This window comes from Schistocerca cancellata, unplaced genomic scaffold, assembly GCF_023864275.1.
Source record: "Schistocerca cancellata isolate TAMUIC-IGC-003103 unplaced genomic scaffold, iqSchCanc2.1 HiC_scaffold_829, whole genome shotgun sequence".
Classification (NCBI taxonomy): Eukaryota; Metazoa; Arthropoda; class Insecta; order Orthoptera; family Acrididae; genus Schistocerca; species Schistocerca cancellata.
The window spans coordinates 54,981-75,822 of NW_026046840.1; the positions used below are offsets into that span (position 1 = coordinate 54,981).

General features: G+C 50.7%; 36 non-coding genes across 36 annotated transcripts; all 36 read right to left on the reverse strand.

Moving 5' to 3' along the window:
- Positions 1 to 289: 289 nt before the first annotated feature.
- Trnan-guu (transfer RNA asparagine (anticodon GUU)) lies at positions 290 to 363 on the reverse strand. Its single transcript has one exon. It is a non-coding gene; the product is annotated as a tRNA-Asn (tRNA).
- A 323-nt stretch (positions 364 to 686) lies between these two features.
- Trnat-cgu (transfer RNA threonine (anticodon CGU)) lies at positions 687 to 758 on the reverse strand. The gene has a single exon. It is a non-coding gene; the product is annotated as a tRNA-Thr (tRNA).
- A 689-nt stretch (positions 759 to 1,447) lies between these two features.
- On the reverse strand, positions 1,448 to 1,521 carry Trnan-guu (transfer RNA asparagine (anticodon GUU)). The gene has a single exon. It is a non-coding gene; the product is annotated as a tRNA-Asn (tRNA).
- Positions 1,522 to 1,844: 323 nt separating this feature from the next.
- Trnat-cgu (transfer RNA threonine (anticodon CGU)) lies at positions 1,845 to 1,916 on the reverse strand. Its single transcript has one exon. It is a non-coding gene; the product is annotated as a tRNA-Thr (tRNA).
- Positions 1,917 to 2,605: 689 nt separating this feature from the next.
- Trnan-guu (transfer RNA asparagine (anticodon GUU)) lies at positions 2,606 to 2,679 on the reverse strand. The gene has a single exon. It is a non-coding gene; the product is annotated as a tRNA-Asn (tRNA).
- Positions 2,680 to 3,002: 323 nt separating this feature from the next.
- Positions 3,003 to 3,074, reverse strand: Trnat-cgu (transfer RNA threonine (anticodon CGU)). The gene has a single exon. It is a non-coding gene; the product is annotated as a tRNA-Thr (tRNA).
- A 689-nt stretch (positions 3,075 to 3,763) lies between these two features.
- On the reverse strand, positions 3,764 to 3,837 carry Trnan-guu (transfer RNA asparagine (anticodon GUU)). The gene has a single exon. It is a non-coding gene; the product is annotated as a tRNA-Asn (tRNA).
- A 323-nt stretch (positions 3,838 to 4,160) lies between these two features.
- Trnat-cgu (transfer RNA threonine (anticodon CGU)) lies at positions 4,161 to 4,232 on the reverse strand. The gene has a single exon. It is a non-coding gene; the product is annotated as a tRNA-Thr (tRNA).
- A 689-nt stretch (positions 4,233 to 4,921) lies between these two features.
- Positions 4,922 to 4,995, reverse strand: Trnan-guu (transfer RNA asparagine (anticodon GUU)). Its single transcript has one exon. It is a non-coding gene; the product is annotated as a tRNA-Asn (tRNA).
- Positions 4,996 to 5,318: 323 nt separating this feature from the next.
- Trnat-cgu (transfer RNA threonine (anticodon CGU)) lies at positions 5,319 to 5,390 on the reverse strand. Its single transcript has one exon. It is a non-coding gene; the product is annotated as a tRNA-Thr (tRNA).
- Positions 5,391 to 6,079: 689 nt separating this feature from the next.
- On the reverse strand, positions 6,080 to 6,153 carry Trnan-guu (transfer RNA asparagine (anticodon GUU)). The gene has a single exon. It is a non-coding gene; the product is annotated as a tRNA-Asn (tRNA).
- A 323-nt stretch (positions 6,154 to 6,476) lies between these two features.
- Positions 6,477 to 6,548, reverse strand: Trnat-cgu (transfer RNA threonine (anticodon CGU)). The gene has a single exon. It is a non-coding gene; the product is annotated as a tRNA-Thr (tRNA).
- Positions 6,549 to 7,237: 689 nt separating this feature from the next.
- Trnan-guu (transfer RNA asparagine (anticodon GUU)) lies at positions 7,238 to 7,311 on the reverse strand. The gene has a single exon. It is a non-coding gene; the product is annotated as a tRNA-Asn (tRNA).
- Positions 7,312 to 7,634: 323 nt separating this feature from the next.
- Trnat-cgu (transfer RNA threonine (anticodon CGU)) lies at positions 7,635 to 7,706 on the reverse strand. The gene has a single exon. It is a non-coding gene; the product is annotated as a tRNA-Thr (tRNA).
- A 689-nt stretch (positions 7,707 to 8,395) lies between these two features.
- Positions 8,396 to 8,469, reverse strand: Trnan-guu (transfer RNA asparagine (anticodon GUU)). The gene has a single exon. It is a non-coding gene; the product is annotated as a tRNA-Asn (tRNA).
- Positions 8,470 to 8,792: 323 nt separating this feature from the next.
- Positions 8,793 to 8,864, reverse strand: Trnat-cgu (transfer RNA threonine (anticodon CGU)). The gene has a single exon. It is a non-coding gene; the product is annotated as a tRNA-Thr (tRNA).
- Positions 8,865 to 9,553: 689 nt separating this feature from the next.
- Trnan-guu (transfer RNA asparagine (anticodon GUU)) lies at positions 9,554 to 9,627 on the reverse strand. Its single transcript has one exon. It is a non-coding gene; the product is annotated as a tRNA-Asn (tRNA).
- A 323-nt stretch (positions 9,628 to 9,950) lies between these two features.
- On the reverse strand, positions 9,951 to 10,022 carry Trnat-cgu (transfer RNA threonine (anticodon CGU)). The gene has a single exon. It is a non-coding gene; the product is annotated as a tRNA-Thr (tRNA).
- Positions 10,023 to 10,711: 689 nt separating this feature from the next.
- Trnan-guu (transfer RNA asparagine (anticodon GUU)) lies at positions 10,712 to 10,785 on the reverse strand. The gene has a single exon. It is a non-coding gene; the product is annotated as a tRNA-Asn (tRNA).
- A 323-nt stretch (positions 10,786 to 11,108) lies between these two features.
- Trnat-cgu (transfer RNA threonine (anticodon CGU)) lies at positions 11,109 to 11,180 on the reverse strand. The gene has a single exon. It is a non-coding gene; the product is annotated as a tRNA-Thr (tRNA).
- A 689-nt stretch (positions 11,181 to 11,869) lies between these two features.
- On the reverse strand, positions 11,870 to 11,943 carry Trnan-guu (transfer RNA asparagine (anticodon GUU)). Its single transcript has one exon. It is a non-coding gene; the product is annotated as a tRNA-Asn (tRNA).
- Positions 11,944 to 12,266: 323 nt separating this feature from the next.
- On the reverse strand, positions 12,267 to 12,338 carry Trnat-cgu (transfer RNA threonine (anticodon CGU)). Its single transcript has one exon. It is a non-coding gene; the product is annotated as a tRNA-Thr (tRNA).
- A 689-nt stretch (positions 12,339 to 13,027) lies between these two features.
- Positions 13,028 to 13,101, reverse strand: Trnan-guu (transfer RNA asparagine (anticodon GUU)). Its single transcript has one exon. It is a non-coding gene; the product is annotated as a tRNA-Asn (tRNA).
- Positions 13,102 to 13,424: 323 nt separating this feature from the next.
- Positions 13,425 to 13,496, reverse strand: Trnat-cgu (transfer RNA threonine (anticodon CGU)). The gene has a single exon. It is a non-coding gene; the product is annotated as a tRNA-Thr (tRNA).
- Positions 13,497 to 14,185: 689 nt separating this feature from the next.
- Positions 14,186 to 14,259, reverse strand: Trnan-guu (transfer RNA asparagine (anticodon GUU)). Its single transcript has one exon. It is a non-coding gene; the product is annotated as a tRNA-Asn (tRNA).
- Positions 14,260 to 14,582: 323 nt separating this feature from the next.
- Positions 14,583 to 14,654, reverse strand: Trnat-cgu (transfer RNA threonine (anticodon CGU)). The gene has a single exon. It is a non-coding gene; the product is annotated as a tRNA-Thr (tRNA).
- A 689-nt stretch (positions 14,655 to 15,343) lies between these two features.
- Trnan-guu (transfer RNA asparagine (anticodon GUU)) lies at positions 15,344 to 15,417 on the reverse strand. Its single transcript has one exon. It is a non-coding gene; the product is annotated as a tRNA-Asn (tRNA).
- A 323-nt stretch (positions 15,418 to 15,740) lies between these two features.
- Trnat-cgu (transfer RNA threonine (anticodon CGU)) lies at positions 15,741 to 15,812 on the reverse strand. The gene has a single exon. It is a non-coding gene; the product is annotated as a tRNA-Thr (tRNA).
- Positions 15,813 to 16,501: 689 nt separating this feature from the next.
- On the reverse strand, positions 16,502 to 16,575 carry Trnan-guu (transfer RNA asparagine (anticodon GUU)). Its single transcript has one exon. It is a non-coding gene; the product is annotated as a tRNA-Asn (tRNA).
- A 323-nt stretch (positions 16,576 to 16,898) lies between these two features.
- Trnat-cgu (transfer RNA threonine (anticodon CGU)) lies at positions 16,899 to 16,970 on the reverse strand. Its single transcript has one exon. It is a non-coding gene; the product is annotated as a tRNA-Thr (tRNA).
- Positions 16,971 to 17,659: 689 nt separating this feature from the next.
- On the reverse strand, positions 17,660 to 17,733 carry Trnan-guu (transfer RNA asparagine (anticodon GUU)). The gene has a single exon. It is a non-coding gene; the product is annotated as a tRNA-Asn (tRNA).
- Positions 17,734 to 18,056: 323 nt separating this feature from the next.
- Trnat-cgu (transfer RNA threonine (anticodon CGU)) lies at positions 18,057 to 18,128 on the reverse strand. The gene has a single exon. It is a non-coding gene; the product is annotated as a tRNA-Thr (tRNA).
- A 689-nt stretch (positions 18,129 to 18,817) lies between these two features.
- On the reverse strand, positions 18,818 to 18,891 carry Trnan-guu (transfer RNA asparagine (anticodon GUU)). The gene has a single exon. It is a non-coding gene; the product is annotated as a tRNA-Asn (tRNA).
- Positions 18,892 to 19,214: 323 nt separating this feature from the next.
- Trnat-cgu (transfer RNA threonine (anticodon CGU)) lies at positions 19,215 to 19,286 on the reverse strand. The gene has a single exon. It is a non-coding gene; the product is annotated as a tRNA-Thr (tRNA).
- Positions 19,287 to 19,975: 689 nt separating this feature from the next.
- On the reverse strand, positions 19,976 to 20,049 carry Trnan-guu (transfer RNA asparagine (anticodon GUU)). The gene has a single exon. It is a non-coding gene; the product is annotated as a tRNA-Asn (tRNA).
- Positions 20,050 to 20,372: 323 nt separating this feature from the next.
- On the reverse strand, positions 20,373 to 20,444 carry Trnat-cgu (transfer RNA threonine (anticodon CGU)). The gene has a single exon. It is a non-coding gene; the product is annotated as a tRNA-Thr (tRNA).
- Between the last annotated feature and the right edge of the window lie 398 nt (positions 20,445 to 20,842).

The window sequence follows — 20,842 nt, forward strand, 5'->3', positions numbered from 1 at the left end:
TCGAGAGACAGGCCCTGTCATATGGCACTCGCGACGTATACGCTGAAATTGAATGTAAAGAATACGTCTTTTGTAGTGGGCGTCGCTCTACTGCAGTGTCACACATGACGAAGAAATAGGAAAACAGTAGAACGTCTGTGTAGGGCCATGTTTTTACCTACAGTGTCACTTGGCTGAATGTGTATAAGGCTCTGTGGCATCACTCAAACACAGCCAAGTTGTCACACTAGCTGTGTATCTCTAACAAAGTTGACGTATGTCCTCACCTCGGTGACGGTTAAAACGATTTCGCCCCCGGGTGGGCTCGAACCACCAACCTTTCGGTTAACAGCCGAACGCGCTAGCCGATTGCGCCACGGAGGCCTTGACTTATGCTCTGCATCTCAACGCAATTCGTATGCCTTCTGCAGGAATCTCGCAGAATGGTAGCACCTGCTTACGCCTCTTCACATGGATAAAATGCATGCACACTGTAGCGAGGCTCGTACACGAATGGCATCGCCAAGCATGACATCATACTACGAAATGCATACAAACCACTGTTCTGCCTATGCAATCAGAAAACCTCTGAGGCCAGCATGATACTTGTTATAGGTTGTAGAACATCCCTTTCATTCAGTGTACTGCCATGTGTTAGATGCTGCTCGAGATAGCTCCGCTCCTTGCGGGAAGGTTAAAAAAATGAATGCCTTCTGTGAGGTTCGAACTCACGACCCCTGGTTTACGAGACCAGTGCTCTACCACTGAGCTAAGAAGGCGGCAGCTTTGCGTTTGTGAGCTCTCCCCGAATTGTCACTTCATCATGCTGAATCTTGCAGCCCTCGACCAGATATTGGATTTGGCACACAGCTGCTGCTGGGGGTGTCCACATGGCCGTTTTCCACATCTCTTGACTGTTTCGCCCTTACGATCGACGACGAGCGTCGTGCCACCAAACGTTTGCGGTCTGCACAATCTTGACCTAGTGCACAGTTTGTTGGATTGCGTGGCTCGACTGCGAAATGCGCCTTTCGGCTCCTCTCTCTGGCTGCAGTATGCTGTTGTCGACAGTGGCACTAGCGTTGCCCATGGGGCTTCATGTAAGGCGACTGCACGTCGCTCGGCCAGCAGCGGCCTACTGCAGACCGACACTTAAGAGACACCAAATAGAAATCGACATCGAGAGACAGGCCCTGTCATATGGCACTCGCGACGTATACGCTGAAATTGAATGTAAAGAATACGTCTTTTGTAGTGGGCGTCGCTCTACTGCAGTGTCACACATGACGAAGAAATAGGAAAACAGTAGAACGTCTGTGTAGGGCCATGTTTTTACCTACAGTGTCACTTGGCTGAATGTGTATAAGGCTCTGTGGCATCACTCAAACACAGCCAAGTTGTCACACTAGCTGTGTATCTCTAACAAAGTTGACGTATGTCCTCACCTCGGTGACGGTTAAAACGATTTCGCCCCCGGGTGGGCTCGAACCACCAACCTTTCGGTTAACAGCCGAACGCGCTAGCCGATTGCGCCACGGAGGCCTTGACTTGTGCTCTGCATCTCAACGCAATTCGTATGCCTTCTGCAGGAATCTCGCAGAATGGTAGCACCTGCTTACGCCTCTTCACATGGATAAAATGCATGCACACTGTAGCGAGGCTCGTACACGAATGACATCGCCAAGCATGACATCATACTACAAAATGCATACAAACCACTGTTCTGCCTATGCAATCAGAAAACCTCTGAGGCCAGCATGATACTTGTTATAGGTTGTAGAACATCCCTTTCATTCAGTGTACTGCCATGTGTTAGATGCTGCTCGAGATAGCTCCGCTCCTTGCGGGAAGGTTAAAAAAATGAATGCCTTCTGTGAGGTTCGAACTCACGACCCCTGGTTTACGAGACCAGTGCTCTACCACTGAGCTAAGAAGGCGGCAGCTTTGCGTTTGTGAGCTCTCCCCGAATTGTCACTTCATCATGCTGAATCTTGCAGCCCTCGACCAGATATCGGATTTGGCACACAGCTGCTGCTGGGGGTGTCCACATGGCCGTTTTCCACATCTCTTGACTGTTTCGCCCTTACGATCGACGACGAGCGTCGTGCCACCAAACGTTTGCGGTCTGCACAATCTTGACCTAGTGCACAGTTTGTTGGATTGCGTGGCTCGACTGCGAAATGCGCCTTTCGGCTCCTCTCTCTGGCTGCAGTATGCTGTTGTCGACAGTGGCACTAGCGTTGCCCATGGGGCTTCATGTAAGGCGACTGCACGTCGCTCGGCCAGCAGCGGCCTACTGCAGACCGACACTTAAGAGACACCAAATAGAAATCGACATCGAGAGACAGGCCCTGTCATATGGCACTCGCGACGTATACGCTGAAATTGAATGTAAAGAATACGTCTTTTGTAGTGGGCGTCGCTCTACTGCAGTGTCACACATGACGAAGAAATAGGAAAACAGTAGAACGTCTGTGTAGGGCCATGTTTTTACCTACAGTGTCACTTGGCTGAATGTGTATAAGGCTCTGTGGCATCACTCAAACACAGCCAAGTTGTCACACTAGCTGTGTATCTCTAACAAAGTTGACGTATGTCCTCACCTCGGTGACGGTTAAAACGATTTCGCCCCCGGGTGGGCTCGAACCACCAACCTTTCGGTTAACAGCCGAACGCGCTAGCCGATTGCGCCACGGAGGCCTTGACTTGTGCTCTGCATCTCAACGCAATTCGTATGCCTTCTGCAGGAATCTCGCAGAATGGTAGCACCTGCTTACGCCTCTTCACATGGATAAAATGCATGCACACTGTAGCGAGGCTCGTACACGAATGGCATCGCCAAGCATGACATCATACTACGAAATGCATACAAACCACTGTTCTGCCTATGCAATCAGAAAACCTCTGAGGCCAGCATGATACTTGTTATAGGTTGTAGAACATCCCTTTCATTCAGTGTACTGCCATGTGTTAGATGCTGCTCGAGATAGCTCCGCTCCTTGCGGGAAGGTTAAAAAAATGAATGCCTTCTGTGAGGTTCGAACTCACGACCCCTGGTTTACGAGACCAGTGCTCTACCACTGAGCTAAGAAGGCGGCAGCTTTGCGTTTGTGAGCTCTCCCCGAATTGTCACTTCATCATGCTGAATCTTGCAGCCCTCGACCAGATATCGGATTTGGCACACAGCTGCTGCTGGGGGTGTCCACATGGCCGTTTTCCACATCTCTTGACTGTTTCGCCCTTACGATCGACGACGAGCGTCGTGCCACCAAACGTTTGCGGTCTGCACAATCTTGACCTAGTGCACAGTTTGTTGGATTGCGTGGCTCGACTGCGAAATGCGCCTTTCGGCTCCTCTCTCTGGCTGCAGTATGCTGTTGTCGACAGTGGCACTAGCGTTGCCCATGGGGCTTCATGTAAGGCGACTGCACGTCGCTCGGCCAGCAGCGGCCTACTGCAGACCGACACTTAAGAGACACCAAATAGAAATCGACATCGAGAGACAGGCCCTGTCATATGGCACTCGCGACGTATACGCTGAAATTGAATGTAAAGAATACGTCTTTTGTAGTGGGCGTCGCTCTACTGCAGTGTCACACATGACGAAGAAATAGGAAAACAGTAGAACGTCTGTGTAGGGCCATGTTTTTACCTACAGTGTCACTTGGCTGAATGTGTATAAGGCTCTGTGGCATCACTCAAACACAGCCAAGTTGTCACACTAGCTGTGTATCTCTAACAAAGTTGACGTATGTCCTCACCTCGGTGACGGTTAAAACGATTTCGCCCCCGGGTGGGCTCGAACCACCAACCTTTCGGTTAACAGCCGAACGCGCTAGCCGATTGCGCCACGGAGGCCTTGACTTGTGCTCTGCATCTCAACGCAATTCGTATGCCTTCTGCAGGAATCTCGCAGAATGGTAGCACCTGCTTACGCCTCTTCACATGGATAAAATGCATGCACACTGTAGCGAGGCTCGTACACGAATGGCATCGCCAAGCATGACATCATACTACGAAATGCATACAAACCACTGTTCTGCCTATGCAATCAGAAAACCTCTGAGGCCAGCATGATACTTGTTATAGGTTGTAGAACATCCCTTTCATTCAGTGTACTGCCATGTGTTAGATGCTGCTCGAGATAGCTCCGCTCCTTGCGGGAAGGTTAAAAAAATGAATGCCTTCTGTGAGGTTCGAACTCACGACCCCTGGTTTACGAGACCAGTGCTCTACCACTGAGCTAAGAAGGCGGCAGCTTTGCGTTTGTGAGCTCTCCCCGAATTGTCACTTCATCATGCTGAATCTTGCAGCCCTCGACCAGATATTGGATTTGGCACACAGCTGCTGCTGGGGGTGTCCACATGGCCGTTTTCCACATCTCTTGACTGTTTCGCCCTTACGATCGACGACGAGCGTCGTGCCACCAAACGTTTGCGGTCTGCACAATCTTGACCTAGTGCACAGTTTGTTGGATTGCGTGGCTCGACTGCGAAATGCGCCTTTCGGCTCCTCTCTCTGGCTGCAGTATGCTGTTGTCGACAGTGGCACTAGCGTTGCCCATGGGGCTTCATGTAAGGCGACTGCACGTCGCTCGGCCAGCAGCGGCCTACTGCAGACCGACACTTAAGAGACACCAAATAGAAATCGACATCGAGAGACAGGCCCTGTCATATGGCACTCGCGACGTATACGCTGAAATTGAATGTAAAGAATACGTCTTTTGTAGTGGGCGTCGCTCTACTGCAGTGTCACACATGACGAAGAAATAGGAAAACAGTAGAACGTCTGTGTAGGGCCATGTTTTTACCTACAGTGTCACTTGGCTGAATGTGTATAAGGCTCTGTGGCATCACTCAAACACAGCCAAGTTGTCACACTAGCTGTGTATCTCTAACAAAGTTGACGTATGTCCTCACCTCGGTGACGGTTAAAACGATTTCGCCCCCGGGTGGGCTCGAACCACCAACCTTTCGGTTAACAGCCGAACGCGCTAGCCGATTGCGCCACGGAGGCCTTGACTTGTGCTCTGCATCTCAACGCAATTCGTATGCCTTCTGCAGGAATCTCGCAGAATGGTAGCACCTGCTTACGCCTCTTCACATGGATAAAATGCATGCACACTGTAGCGAGGCTCGTACACGAATGACATCGCCAAGCATGACATCATACTACAAAATGCATACAAACCACTGTTCTGCCTATGCAATCAGAAAACCTCTGAGGCCAGCATGATACTTGTTATAGGTTGTAGAACATCCCTTTCATTCAGTGTACTGCCATGTGTTAGATGCTGCTCGAGATAGCTCCGCTCCTTGCGGGAAGGTTAAAAAAATGAATGCCTTCTGTGAGGTTCGAACTCACGACCCCTGGTTTACGAGACCAGTGCTCTACCACTGAGCTAAGAAGGCGGCAGCTTTGCGTTTGTGAGCTCTCCCCGAATTGTCACTTCATCATGCTGAATCTTGCAGCCCTCGACCAGATATCGGATTTGGCACACAGCTGCTGCTGGGGGTGTCCACATGGCCGTTTTCCACATCTCTTGACTGTTTCGCCCTTACGATCGACGACGAGCGTCGTGCCACCAAACGTTTGCGGTCTGCACAATCTTGACCTAGTGCACAGTTTGTTGGATTGCGTGGCTCGACTGCGAAATGCGCCTTTCGGCTCCTCTCTCTGGCTGCAGTATGCTGTTGTCGACAGTGGCACTAGCGTTGCCCATGGGGCTTCATGTAAGGCGACTGCACGTCGCTCGGCCAGCAGCGGCCTACTGCAGACCGACACTTAAGAGACACCAAATAGAAATCGACATCGAGAGACAGGCCCTGTCATATGGCACTCGCGACGTATACGCTGAAATTGAATGTAAAGAATACGTCTTTTGTAGTGGGCGTCGCTCTACTGCAGTGTCACACATGACGAAGAAATAGGAAAACAGTAGAACGTCTGTGTAGGGCCATGTTTTTACCTACAGTGTCACTTGGCTGAATGTGTATAAGGCTCTGTGGCATCACTCAAACACAGCCAAGTTGTCACACTAGCTGTGTATCTCTAACAAAGTTGACGTATGTCCTCACCTCGGTGACGGTTAAAACGATTTCGCCCCCGGGTGGGCTCGAACCACCAACCTTTCGGTTAACAGCCGAACGCGCTAGCCGATTGCGCCACGGAGGCCTTGACTTGTGCTCTGCATCTCAACGCAATTCGTATGCCTTCTGCAGGAATCTCGCAGAATGGTAGCACCTGCTTACGCCTCTTCACATGGATAAAATGCATGCACACTGTAGCGAGGCTCGTACACGAATGACATCGCCAAGCATGACATCATACTACAAAATGCATACAAACCACTGTTCTGCCTATGCAATCAGAAAACCTCTGAGGCCAGCATGATACTTGTTATAGGTTGTAGAACATCCCTTTCATTCAGTGTACTGCCATGTGTTAGATGCTGCTCGAGATAGCTCCGCTCCTTGCGGGAAGGTTAAAAAAATGAATGCCTTCTGTGAGGTTCGAACTCACGACCCCTGGTTTACGAGACCAGTGCTCTACCACTGAGCTAAGAAGGCGGCAGCTTTGCGTTTGTGAGCTCTCCCCGAATTGTCACTTCATCATGCTGAATCTTGCAGCCCTCGACCAGATATCGGATTTGGCACACAGCTGCTGCTGGGGGTGTCCACATGGCCGTTTTCCACATCTCTTGACTGTTTCGCCCTTACGATCGACGACGAGCGTCGTGCCACCAAACGTTTGCGGTCTGCACAATCTTGACCTAGTGCACAGTTTGTTGGATTGCGTGGCTCGACTGCGAAATGCGCCTTTCGGCTCCTCTCTCTGGCTGCAGTATGCTGTTGTCGACAGTGGCACTAGCGTTGCCCATGGGGCTTCATGTAAGGCGACTGCACGTCGCTCGGCCAGCAGCGGCCTACTGCAGACCGACACTTAAGAGACACCAAATAGAAATCGACATCGAGAGACAGGCCCTGTCATATGGCACTCGCGACGTATACGCTGAAATTGAATGTAAAGAATACGTCTTTTGTAGTGGGCGTCGCTCTACTGCAGTGTCACACATGACGAAGAAATAGGAAAACAGTAGAACGTCTGTGTAGGGCCATGTTTTTACCTACAGTGTCACTTGGCTGAATGTGTATAAGGCTCTGTGGCATCACTCAAACACAGCCAAGTTGTCACACTAGCTGTGTATCTCTAACAAAGTTGACGTATGTCCTCACCTCGGTGACGGTTAAAACGATTTCGCCCCCGGGTGGGCTCGAACCACCAACCTTTCGGTTAACAGCCGAACGCGCTAGCCGATTGCGCCACGGAGGCCTTGACTTGTGCTCTGCATCTCAACGCAATTCGTATGCCTTCTGCAGGAATCTCGCAGAATGGTAGCACCTGCTTACGCCTCTTCACATGGATAAAATGCATGCACACTGTAGCGAGGCTCGTACACGAATGACATCGCCAAGCATGACATCATACTACAAAATGCATACAAACCACTGTTCTGCCTATGCAATCAGAAAACCTCTGAGGCCAGCATGATACTTGTTATAGGTTGTAGAACATCCCTTTCATTCAGTGTACTGCCATGTGTTAGATGCTGCTCGAGATAGCTCCGCTCCTTGCGGGAAGGTTAAAAAAATGAATGCCTTCTGTGAGGTTCGAACTCACGACCCCTGGTTTACGAGACCAGTGCTCTACCACTGAGCTAAGAAGGCGGCAGCTTTGCGTTTGTGAGCTCTCCCCGAATTGTCACTTCATCATGCTGAATCTTGCAGCCCTCGACCAGATATCGGATTTGGCACACAGCTGCTGCTGGGGGTGTCCACATGGCCGTTTTCCACATCTCTTGACTGTTTCGCCCTTACGATCGACGACGAGCGTCGTGCCACCAAACGTTTGCGGTCTGCACAATCTTGACCTAGTGCACAGTTTGTTGGATTGCGTGGCTCGACTGCGAAATGCGCCTTTCGGCTCCTCTCTCTGGCTGCAGTATGCTGTTGTCGACAGTGGCACTAGCGTTGCCCATGGGGCTTCATGTAAGGCGACTGCACGTCGCTCGGCCAGCAGCGGCCTACTGCAGACCGACACTTAAGAGACACCAAATAGAAATCGACATCGAGAGACAGGCCCTGTCATATGGCACTCGCGACGTATACGCTGAAATTGAATGTAAAGAACACGTCTTTTGTAGTGGGCGTCGCTCTACTGCAGTGTCACACATGACGAAGAAATAGGAAAACAGTAGAACGTCTGTGTAGGGCCATGTTTTTACCTACAGTGTCACTTGGCTGAATGTGTATAAGGCTCTGTGGCATCACTCAAACACAGCCAAGTTGTCACACTAGCTGTGTATCTCTAACAAAGTTGACGTATGTCCTCACCTCGGTGACGGTTAAAACGATTTCGCCCCCGGGTGGGCTTGAACCACCAACCTTTCGGTTAACAGCCGAACGCGCTAGCCGATTGCGCCACGGAGGCCTTGACTTGTGCTCTGCATCTCAACGCAATTCGTATGCCTTCTGCAGGAATCTCGCAGAATGGTAGCACCTGCTTACGCCTCTTCACATGGATAAAATGCATGCACACTGTAGCGAGGCTCGTACACGAATGACATCGCCAAGCATGACATCATACTACAAAATGCATACAAACCACTGTTCTGCCTATGCAATCAGAAAACCTCTGAGGCCAGCATGATACTTGTTATAGGTTGTAGAACATCCCTTTCATTCAGTGTACTGCCATGTGTTAGATGCTGCTCGAGATAGCTCCGCTCCTTGCGGGAAGGTTAAAAAAATGAATGCCTTCTGTGAGGTTCGAACTCACGACCCCTGGTTTACGAGACCAGTGCTCTACCACTGAGCTAAGAAGGCGGCAGCTTTGCGTTTGTGAGCTCTCCCCGAATTGTCACTTCATCATGCTGAATCTTGCAGCCCTCGACCAGATATCGGATTTGGCACACAGCTGCTGCTGGGGGTGTCCACATGGCCGTTTTCCACATCTCTTGACTGTTTCGCCCTTACGATCGACGACGAGCGTCGTGCCACCAAACGTTTGCGGTCTGCACAATCTTGACCTAGTGCACAGTTTGTTGGATTGCGTGGCTCGACTGCGAAATGCGCCTTTCGGCTCCTCTCTCTGGCTGCAGTATGCTGTTGTCGACAGTGGCACTAGCGTTGCCCATGGGGCTTCATGTAAGGCGACTGCACGTCGCTCGGCCAGCAGCGGCCTACTGCAGACCGACACTTAAGAGACACCAAATAGAAATCGACATCGAGAGACAGGCCCTGTCATATGGCACTCGCGACGTATACGCTGAAATTGAATGTAAAGAATACGTCTTTTGTAGTGGGCGTCGCTCTACTGCAGTGTCACACATGACGAAGAAATAGGAAAACAGTAGAACGTCTGTGTAGGGCCATGTTTTTACCTACAGTGTCACTTGGCTGAATGTGTATAAGGCTCTGTGGCATCACTCAAACACAGCCAAGTTGTCACACTAGCTGTGTATCTCTAACAAAGTTGACGTATGTCCTCACCTCGGTGACGGTTAAAACGATTTCGCCCCCGGGTGGGCTCGAACCACCAACCTTTCGGTTAACAGCCGAACGCGCTAGCCGATTGCGCCACGGAGGCCTTGACTTGTGCTCTGCATCTCAACGCAATTCGTATGCCTTCTGCAGGAATCTCGCAGAATGGTAGCACCTGCTTACGCCTCTTCACATGGATAAAATGCATGCACACTGTAGCGAGGCTCGTACACGAATGACATCGCCAAGCATGACATCATACTACAAAATGCATACAAACCACTGTTCTGCCTATGCAATCAGAAAACCTCTGAGGCCAGCATGATACTTGTTATAGGTTGTAGAACATCCCTTTCATTCAGTGTACTGCCATGTGTTAGATGCTGCTCGAGATAGCTCCGCTCCTTGCGGGAAGGTTAAAAAAATGAATGCCTTCTGTGAGGTTCGAACTCACGACCCCTGGTTTACGAGACCAGTGCTCTACCACTGAGCTAAGAAGGCGGCAGCTTTGCGTTTGTGAGCTCTCCCCGAATTGTCACTTCATCATGCTGAATCTTGCAGCCCTCGACCAGATATCGGATTTGGCACACAGCTGCTGCTGGGGGTGTCCACATGGCCGTTTTCCACATCTCTTGACTGTTTCGCCCTTACGATCGACGACGAGCGTCGTGCCACCAAACGTTTGCGGTCTGCACAATCTTGACCTAGTGCACAGTTTGTTGGATTGCGTGGCTCGACTGCGAAATGCGCCTTTCGGCTCCTCTCTCTGGCTGCAGTATGCTGTTGTCGACAGTGGCACTAGCGTTGCCCATGGGGCTTCATGTAAGGCGACTGCACGTCGCTCGGCCAGCAGCGGCCTACTGCAGACCGACACTTAAGAGACACCAAATAGAAATCGACATCGAGAGACAGGCCCTGTCATATGGCACTCGCGACGTATACGCTGAAATTGAATGTAAAGAACACGTCTTTTGTAGTGGGCGTCGCTCTACTGCAGTGTCACACATGACGAAGAAATAGGAAAACAGTAGAACGTCTGTGTAGGGCCATGTTTTTACCTACAGTGTCACTTGGCTGAATGTGTATAAGGCTCTGTGGCATCACTCAAACACAGCCAAGTTGTCACACTAGCTGTGTATCTCTAACAAAGTTGACGTATGTCCTCACCTCGGTGACGGTTAAAACGATTTCGCCCCCGGGTGGGCTCGAACCACCAACCTTTCGGTTAACAGCCGAACGCGCTAGCCGATTGCGCCACGGAGGCCTTGACTTGTGCTCTGCATCTCAACGCAATTCGTATGCCTTCTGCAGGAATCTCGCAGAATGGTAGCACCTGCTTACGCCTCTTCACATGGATAAAATGCATGCACACTGTAGCGAGGCTCGTACACGAATGACATCGCCAAGCATGACATCATACTACAAAATGCATACAAACCACTGTTCTGCCTATGCAATCAGAAAACCTCTGAGGCCAGCATGATACTTGTTATAGGTTGTAGAACATCCCTTTCATTCAGTGTACTGCCATGTGTTAGATGCTGCTCGAGATAGCTCCGCTCCTTGCGGGAAGGTTAAAAAAATGAATGCCTTCTGTGAGGTTCGAACTCACGACCCCTGGTTTACGAGACCAGTGCTCTACCACTGAGCTAAGAAGGCGGCAGCTTTGCGTTTGTGAGCTCTCCCCGAATTGTCACTTCATCATGCTGAATCTTGCAGCCCTCGACCAGATATCGGATTTGGCACACAGCTGCTGCTGGGGGTGTCCACATGGCCGTTTTCCACATCTCTTGACTGTTTCGCCCTTACGATCGACGACGAGCGTCGTGCCACCAAACGTTTGCGGTCTGCACAATCTTGACCTAGTGCACAGTTTGTTGGATTGCGTGGCTCGACTGCGAAATGCGCCTTTCGGCTCCTCTCTCTGGCTGCAGTATGCTGTTGTCGACAGTGGCACTAGCGTTGCCCATGGGGCTTCATGTAAGGCGACTGCACGTCGCTCGGCCAGCAGCGGCCTACTGCAGACCGACACTTAAGAGACACCAAATAGAAATCGACATCGAGAGACAGGCCCTGTCATATGGCACTCGCGACGTATACGCTGAAATTGAATGTAAAGAATACGTCTTTTGTAGTGGGCGTCGCTCTACTGCAGTGTCACACATGACGAAGAAATAGGAAAACAGTAGAACGTCTGTGTAGGGCCATGTTTTTACCTACAGTGTCACTTGGCTGAATGTGTATAAGGCTCTGTGGCATCACTCAAACACAGCCAAGTTGTCACACTAGCTGTGTATCTCTAACAAAGTTGACGTATGTCCTCACCTCGGTGACGGTTAAAACGATTTCGCCCCCGGGTGGGCTCGAACCACCAACCTTTCGGTTAACAGCCGAACGCGCTAGCCGATTGCGCCACGGAGGCCTTGACTTGTGCTCTGCATCTCAACGCAATTCGTATGCCTTCTGCAGGAATCTCGCAGAATGGTAGCACCTGCTTACGCCTCTTCACATGGATAAAATGCATGCACACTGTAGCGAGGCTCGTACACGAATGACATCGCCAAGCATGACATCATACTACAAAATGCATACAAACCACTGTTCTGCCTATGCAATCAGAAAACCTCTGAGGCCAGCATGATACTTGTTATAGGTTGTAGAACATCCCTTTCATTCAGTGTACTGCCATGTGTTAGATGCTGCTCGAGATAGCTCCGCTCCTTGCGGGAAGGTTAAAAAAATGAATGCCTTCTGTGAGGTTCGAACTCACGACCCCTGGTTTACGAGACCAGTGCTCTACCACTGAGCTAAGAAGGCGGCAGCTTTGCGTTTGTGAGCTCTCCCCGAATTGTCACTTCATCATGCTGAATCTTGCAGCCCTCGACCAGATATCGGATTTGGCACACAGCTGCTGCTGGGGGTGTCCACATGGCCGTTTTCCACATCTCTTGACTGTTTCGCCCTTACGATCGACGACGAGCGTCGTGCCACCAAACGTTTGCGGTCTGCACAATCTTGACCTAGTGCACAGTTTGTTGGATTGCGTGGCTCGACTGCGAAATGCGCCTTTCGGCTCCTCTCTCTGGCTGCAGTATGCTGTTGTCGACAGTGGCACTAGCGTTGCCCATGGGGCTTCATGTAAGGCGACTGCACGTCGCTCGGCCAGCAGCGGCCTACTGCAGACCGACACTTAAGAGACACCAAATAGAAATCGACATCGAGAGACAGGCCCTGTCATATGGCACTCGCGACGTATACGCTGAAATTGAATGTAAAGAACACGTCTTTTGTAGTGGGCGTCGCTCTACTGCAGTGTCACACATGACGAAGAAATAGGAAAACAGTAGAACGTCTGTGTAGGGCCATGTTTTTACCTACAGTGTCACTTGGCTGAATGTGTATAAGGCTCTGTGGCATCACTCAAACACAGCCAAGTTGTCACACTAGCTGTGTATCTCTAACAAAGTTGACGTATGTCCTCACCTCGGTGACGGTTAAAACGATTTCGCCCCCGGGTGGGCTCGAACCACCAACCTTTCGGTTAACAGCCGAACGCGCTAGCCGATTGCGCCACGGAGGCCTTGACTTGTGCTCTGCATCTCAACGCAATTCGTATGCCTTCTGCAGGAATCTCGCAGAATGGTAGCACCTGCTTACGCCTCTTCACATGGATAAAATGCATGCACACTGTAGCGAGGCTCGTACACGAATGACATCGCCAAGCATGACATCATACTACAAAATGCATACAAACCACTGTTCTGCCTATGCAATCAGAAAACCTCTGAGGCCAGCATGATACTTGTTATAGGTTGTAGAACATCCCTTTCATTCAGTGTACTGCCATGTGTTAGATGCTGCTCGAGATAGCTCCGCTCCTTGCGGGAAGGTTAAAAAAATGAATGCCTTCTGTGAGGTTCGAACTCACGACCCCTGGTTTACGAGACCAGTGCTCTACCACTGAGCTAAGAAGGCGGCAGCTTTGCGTTTGTGAGCTCTCCCCGAATTGTCACTTCATCATGCTGAATCTTGCAGCCCTCGACCAGATATCGGATTTGGCACACAGCTGCTGCTGGGGGTGTCCACATGGCCGTTTTCCACATCTCTTGACTGTTTCGCCCTTACGATCGACGACGAGCGTCGTGCCACCAAACGTTTGCGGTCTGCACAATCTTGACCTAGTGCACAGTTTGTTGGATTGCGTGGCTCGACTGCGAAATGCGCCTTTCGGCTCCTCTCTCTGGCTGCAGTATGCTGTTGTCGACAGTGGCACTAGCGTTGCCCATGGGGCTTCATGTAAGGCGACTGCACGTCGCTCGGCCAGCAGCGGCCTACTGCAGACCGACACTTAAGAGACACCAAATAGAAATCGACATCGAGAGACAGGCCCTGTCATATGGCACTCGCGACGTATACGCTGAAATTGAATGTAAAGAACACGTCTTTTGTAGTGGGCGTCGCTCTACTGCAGTGTCACACATGACGAAGAAATAGGAAAACAGTAGAACGTCTGTGTAGGGCCATGTTTTTACCTACAGTGTCACTTGGCTGAATGTGTATAAGGCTCTGTGGCATCACTCAAACACAGCCAAGTTGTCACACTAGCTGTGTATCTCTAACAAAGTTGACGTATGTCCTCACCTCGGTGACGGTTAAAACGATTTCGCCCCCGGGTGGGCTTGAACCACCAACCTTTCGGTTAACAGCCGAACGCGCTAGCCGATTGCGCCACGGAGGCCTTGACTTGTGCTCTGCATCTCAACGCAATTCGTATGCCTTCTGCAGGAATCTCGCAGAATGGTAGCACCTGCTTACGCCTCTTCACATGGATAAAATGCATGCACACTGTAGCGAGGCTCGTACACGAATGACATCGCCAAGCATGACATCATACTACAAAATGCATACAAACCACTGTTCTGCCTATGCAATCAGAAAACCTCTGAGGCCAGCATGATACTTGTTATAGGTTGTAGAACATCCCTTTCATTCAGTGTACTGCCATGTGTTAGATGCTGCTCGAGATAGCTCCGCTCCTTGCGGGAAGGTTAAAAAAATGAATGCCTTCTGTGAGGTTCGAACTCACGACCCCTGGTTTACGAGACCAGTGCTCTACCACTGAGCTAAGAAGGCGGCAGCTTTGCGTTTGTGAGCTCTCCCCGAATTGTCACTTCATCATGCTGAATCTTGCAGCCCTCGACCAGATATCGGATTTGGCACACAGCTGCTGCTGGGGGTGTCCACATGGCCGTTTTCCACATCTCTTGACTGTTTCGCCCTTACGATCGACGACGAGCGTCGTGCCACCAAACGTTTGCGGTCTGCACAATCTTGACCTAGTGCACAGTTTGTTGGATTGCGTGGCTCGACTGCGAAATGCGCCTTTCGGCTCCTCTCTCTGGCTGCAGTATGCTGTTGTCGACAGTGGCACTAGCGTTGCCCATGGGGCTTCATGTAAGGCGACTGCACGTCGCTCGGCCAGCAGCGGCCTACTGCAGACCGACACTTAAGAGACACCAAATAGAAATCGACATCGAGAGACAGGCCCTGTCATATGGCACTCGCGACGTATACGCTGAAATTGAATGTAAAGAATACGTCTTTTGTAGTGGGCGTCGCTCTACTGCAGTGTCACACATGACGAAGAAATAGGAAAACAGTAGAACGTCTGTGTAGGGCCATGTTTTTACCTACAGTGTCACTTGGCTGAATGTGTATAAGGCTCTGTGGCATCACTCAAACACAGCCAAGTTGTCACACTAGCTGTGTATCTCTAACAAAGTTGACGTATGTCCTCACCTCGGTGACGGTTAAAACGATTTCGCCCCCAGGTGGGCTCGAACCACCAACCTTTCGGTTAACAGCCGAACGCGCTAGCCGATTGCGCCACGGAGGCCTTGACTTGTGCTCTGCATCTCAACGCAATTCGTATGCCTTCTGCAGGAATCTCGCAGAATGGTAGCACCTGCTTACGCCTCTTCACATGGATAAAATGCATGCACACTGTAGCGAGGCTCGTACACGAATGGCATCGCCAAGCATGACATCATACTACAAAATGCATACAAACCACTGTTCTGCCTATGCAATCAGAAAACCTCTGAGGCCAGCATGATACTTGTTATAGGTTGTAGAACATCCCTTTCATTCAGTGTACTGCCATGTGTTAGATGCTGCTCGAGATAGCTCCGCTCCTTGCGGGAAGGTTAAAAAAATGAATGCCTTCTGTGAGGTTCGAACTCACGACCCCTGGTTTACGAGACCAGTGCTCTACCACTGAGCTAAGAAGGCGGCAGCTTTGCGTTTGTGAGCTCTCCCCGAATTGTCACTTCATCATGCTGAATCTTGCAGCCCTCGACCAGATATCGGATTTGGCACACAGCTGCTGCTGGGGGTGTCCACATGGCCGTTTTCCACATCTCTTGACTGTTTCGCCCTTACGATCGACGACGAGCGTCGTGCCACCAAACGTTTGCGGTCTGCACAATCTTGACCTAGTGCACAGTTTGTTGGATTGCGTGGCTCGACTGCGAAATGCGCCTTTCGGCTCCTCTCTCTGGCTGCAGTATGCTGTTGTCGACAGTGGCACTAGCGTTGCCCATGGGGCTTCATGTAAGGCGACTGCACGTCGCTCGGCCAGCAGCGGCCTACTGCAGACCGACACTTAAGAGACACCAAATAGAAATCGACATCGAGAGACAGGCCCTGTCATATGGCACTCGCGACGTATACGCTGAAATTGAATGTAAAGAATACGTCTTTTGTAGTGGGCGTCGCTCTACTGCAGTGTCACACATGACGAAGAAATAGGAAAACAGTAGAACGTCTGTGTAGGGCCATGTTTTTACCTACAGTGTCACTTGGCTGAATGTGTATAAGGCTCTGTGGCATCACTCAAACACAGCCAAGTTGTCACACTAGCTGTGTATCTCTAACAAAGTTGACGTATGTCCTCACCTCGGTGACGGTTAAAACGATTTCGCCCCCGGGTGGGCTCGAACCACCAACCTTTCGGTTAACAGCCGAACGCGCTAGCCGATTGCGCCACGGAGGCCTTGACTTGTGCTCTGCATCTCAACGCAATTCGTATGCCTTCTGCAGGAATCTCGCAGAATGGTAGCACCTGCTTACGCCTCTTCACATGGATAAAATGCATGCACACTGTAGCGAGGCTCGTACACGAATGACATCGCCAAGCATGACATCATACTACAAAATGCATACAAACCACTGTTCTGCCTATGCAATCAGAAAACCTCTGAGGCCAGCATGATACTTGTTATAGGTTGTAGAACATCCCTTTCATTCAGTGTACTGCCATGTGTTAGATGCTGCTCGAGATAGCTCCGCTCCTTGCGGGAAGGTTAAAAAAATGAATGCCTTCTGTGAGGTTCGAACTCACGACCCCTGGTTTACGAGACCAGTGCTCTACCACTGAGCTAAGAAGGCGGCAGCTTTGCGTTTGTGAGCTCTCCCCGAATTGTCACTTCATCATGCTGAATCTTGCAGCCCTCGACCAGATATCGGATTTGGCACACAGCTGCTGCTGGGGGTGTCCACATGGCCGTTTTCCACATCTCTTGACTGTTTCGCCCTTACGATCGACGACGAGCGTCGTGCCACCAAACGTTTGCGGTCTGCACAATCTTGACCTAGTGCACAGTTTGTTGGATTGCGTGGCTCGACTGCGAAATGCGCCTTTCGGCTCCTCTCTCTGGCTGCAGTATGCTGTTGTCGACAGTGGCACTAGCGTTGCCCATGGGGCTTCATGTAAGGCGACTGCACGTCGCTCGGCCAGCAGCGGCCTACTGCAGACCGACACTTAAGAGACACCAAATAGAAATCGACATCGAGAGACAGGCCCTGTCATATGGCACTCGCGACGTATACGCTGAAATTGAATGTAAAGAATACGTCTTTTGTAGTGGGCGTCGCTCTACTGCAGTGTCACACATGACGAAGAAATAGGAAAACAGTAGAACGTCTGTGTAGGGCCATGTTTTTACCTACAGTGTCACTTGGCTGAATGTGTATAAGGCTCTGTGGCATCACTCAAACACAGCCAAGTTGTCACACTAGCTGTGTATCTCTAACAAAGTTGACGTATGTCCTCACCTCGGTGACGGTTAAAACGATTTCGCCCCCGGGTGGGCTCGAACCACCAACCTTTCGGTTAACAGCCGAACGCGCTAGCCGATTGCGCCACGGAGGCCTTGACTTGTGCTCTGCATCTCAACGCAATTCGTATGCCTTCTGCAGGAATCTCGCAGAATGGTAGCACCTGCTTACGCCTCTTCACATGGATAAAATGCATGCACACTGTAGCGAGGCTCGTACACGAATGACATCGCCAAGCATGACATCATACTACAAAATGCATACAAACCACTGTTCTGCCTATGCAATCAGAAAACCTCTGAGGCCAGCATGATACTTGTTATAGGTTGTAGAACATCCCTTTCATTCAGTGTACTGCCATGTGTTAGATGCTGCTCGAGATAGCTCCGCTCCTTGCGGGAAGGTTAAAAAAATGAATGCCTTCTGTGAGGTTCGAACTCACGACCCCTGGTTTACGAGACCAGTGCTCTACCACTGAGCTAAGAAGGCGGCAGCTTTGCGTTTGTGAGCTCTCCCCGAATTGTCACTTCATCATGCTGAATCTTGCAGCCCTCGACCAGATATCGGATTTGGCACACAGCTGCTGCTGGGGGTGTCCACATGGCCGTTTTCCACATCTCTTGACTGTTTCGCCCTTACGATCGACGACGAGCGTCGTGCCACCAAACGTTTGCGGTCTGCACAATCTTGACCTAGTGCACAGTTTGTTGGATTGCGTGGCTCGACTGCGAAATGCGCCTTTCGGCTCCTCTCTCTGGCTGCAGTATGCTGTTGTCGACAGTGGCACTAGCGTTGCCCATGGGGCTTCATGTAAGGCGACTGCACGTCGCTCGGCCAGCAGCGGCCTACTGCAGACCGACACTTAAGAGACACCAAATAGAAATCGACATCGAGAGACAGGCCCTGTCATATGGCACTCGCGACGTATACGCTGAAATTGAATGTAAAGAATACGTCTTTTGTAGTGGGCGTCGCTCTACTGCAGTGTCACACATGACGAAGAAATAGGAAAACAGTAGAACGTCTGTGTAGGGCCATGTTTTTACCTACAGTGTCACTTGGCTGAATGTGTATAAGGCTCTGTGGCATCACTCAAACACAGCCAAGTTGTCACACTAGCTGTGTATCTCTAACAAAGTTGACGTATGTCCTCACCTCGGTGACGGTTAAAACGATTTCGCCCCCGGGTGGGCTCGAACCACCAACCTTTCGGTTAACAGCCGAACGCGCTAGCCGATTGCGCCACGGAGGCCTTGACTTGTGCTCTGCATCTCAACGCAATTCGTATGCCTTCTGCAGGAATCTCGCAGAATGGTAGCACCTGCTTACGCCTCTTCACATGGATAAAATGCATGCACACTGTAGCGAGGCTCGTACACGAATGACATCGCCAAGCATGACATCATACTACAAAATGCATACAAACCACTGTTCTGCCTATGCAATCAGAAAACCTCTGAGGCCAGCATGATACTTGTTATAGGTTGTAGAACATCCCTTTCATTCAGTGTACTGCCATGTGTTAGATGCTGCTCGAGATAGCTCCGCTCCTTGCGGGAAGGTTAAAAAAATGAATGCCTTCTGTGAGGTTCGAACTCACGACCCCTGGTTTACGAGACCAGTGCTCTACCACTGAGCTAAGAAGGCGGCAGCTTTGCGTTTGTGAGCTCTCCCCGAATTGTCACTTCATCATGCTGAATCTTGCAGCCCTCGACCAGATATCGGATTTGGCACACAGCTGCTGCTGGGGGTGTCCACATGGCCGTTTTCCACATCTCTTGACTGTTTCGCCCTTACGATCGACGACGAGCGTCGTGCCACCAAACGTTTGCGGTCTGCACAATCTTGACCTAGTGCACAGTTTGTTGGATTGCGTGGCTCGACTGCGAAATGCGCCTTTCGGCTCCTCTCTCTGGCTGCAGTATGCTGTTGTCGACAGTGGCACTAGCGTTGCCCATGGGGCTTCATGTAAGGCGACTGCACGTCGCTCGGCCAGCAGCGGCCTACTGCAGACCGACACTTAAGAGACACCAAATAGAAATCGACATCGAGAGACAGGCCCTGTCATATGGCACTCGCGACGTATACGCTGAAATTGAATGTAAAGAATACGTCTTTTGTAGTGGGCGTCGCTCTACTGCAGTGTCACACATGACGAAGAAATAGGAAAACAGTAGAACGTCTGTGTAGGGCCATGTTTTTACCTACAGTGTCACTTGGCTGAATGTGTATAAGGCTCTGTGGCATCACTCAAACACAGCCAAGTTGTCACACTAGCTGTGTATCTCTAACAAAGTTGACGTATGTCCTCACCTCGGTGACGGTTAAAACGATTTCGCCCCCAGGTGGGCTCGAACCACCAACCTTTCGGTTAACAGCCGAACGCGCTAGCCGATTGCGCCACGGAGGCCTTGACTTGTGCTCTGCATCTCAACGCAATTCGTATGCCTTCTGCAGGAATCTCGCAGAATGGTAGCACCTGCTTACGCCTCTTCACATGGATAAAATGCATGCACACTGTAGCGAGGCTCGTACACGAATGGCATCGCCAAGCATGACATCATACTACAAAATGCATACAAACCACTGTTCTGCCTATGCAATCAGAAAACCTCTGAGGCCAGCATGATACTTGTTATAGGTTGTAGAACATCCCTTTCATTCAGTGTACTGCCATGTGTTAGATGCTGCTCGAGATAGCTCCGCTCCTTGCGGGAAGGTTAAAAAAATGAATGCCTTCTGTGAGGTTCGAACTCACGACCCCTGGTTTACGAGACCAGTGCTCTACCACTGAGCTAAGAAGGCGGCAGCTTTGCGTTTGTGAGCTCTCCCCGAATTGTCACTTCATCATGCTGAATCTTGCAGCCCTCGACCAGATATCGGATTTGGCACACAGCTGCTGCTGGGGGTGTCCACATGGCCGTTTTCCACATCTCTTGACTGTTTCGCCCTTACGATCGACGACGAGCGTCGTGCCACCAAACGTTTGCGGTCTGCACAATCTTGACCTAGTGCACAGTTTGTTGGATTGCGTGGCTCGACTGCGAAATGCGCCTTTCGGCTCCTCTCTCTGGCTGCAGTATGCTGTTGTCGACAGTGGCACTAGCGTTGCCCATGGGGCTTCATGTAAGGCGACTGCACGTCGCTCGGCCAGCAGCGGCCTACTGCAGACCGACACTTAAGAGACACCAAATAGAAATCGA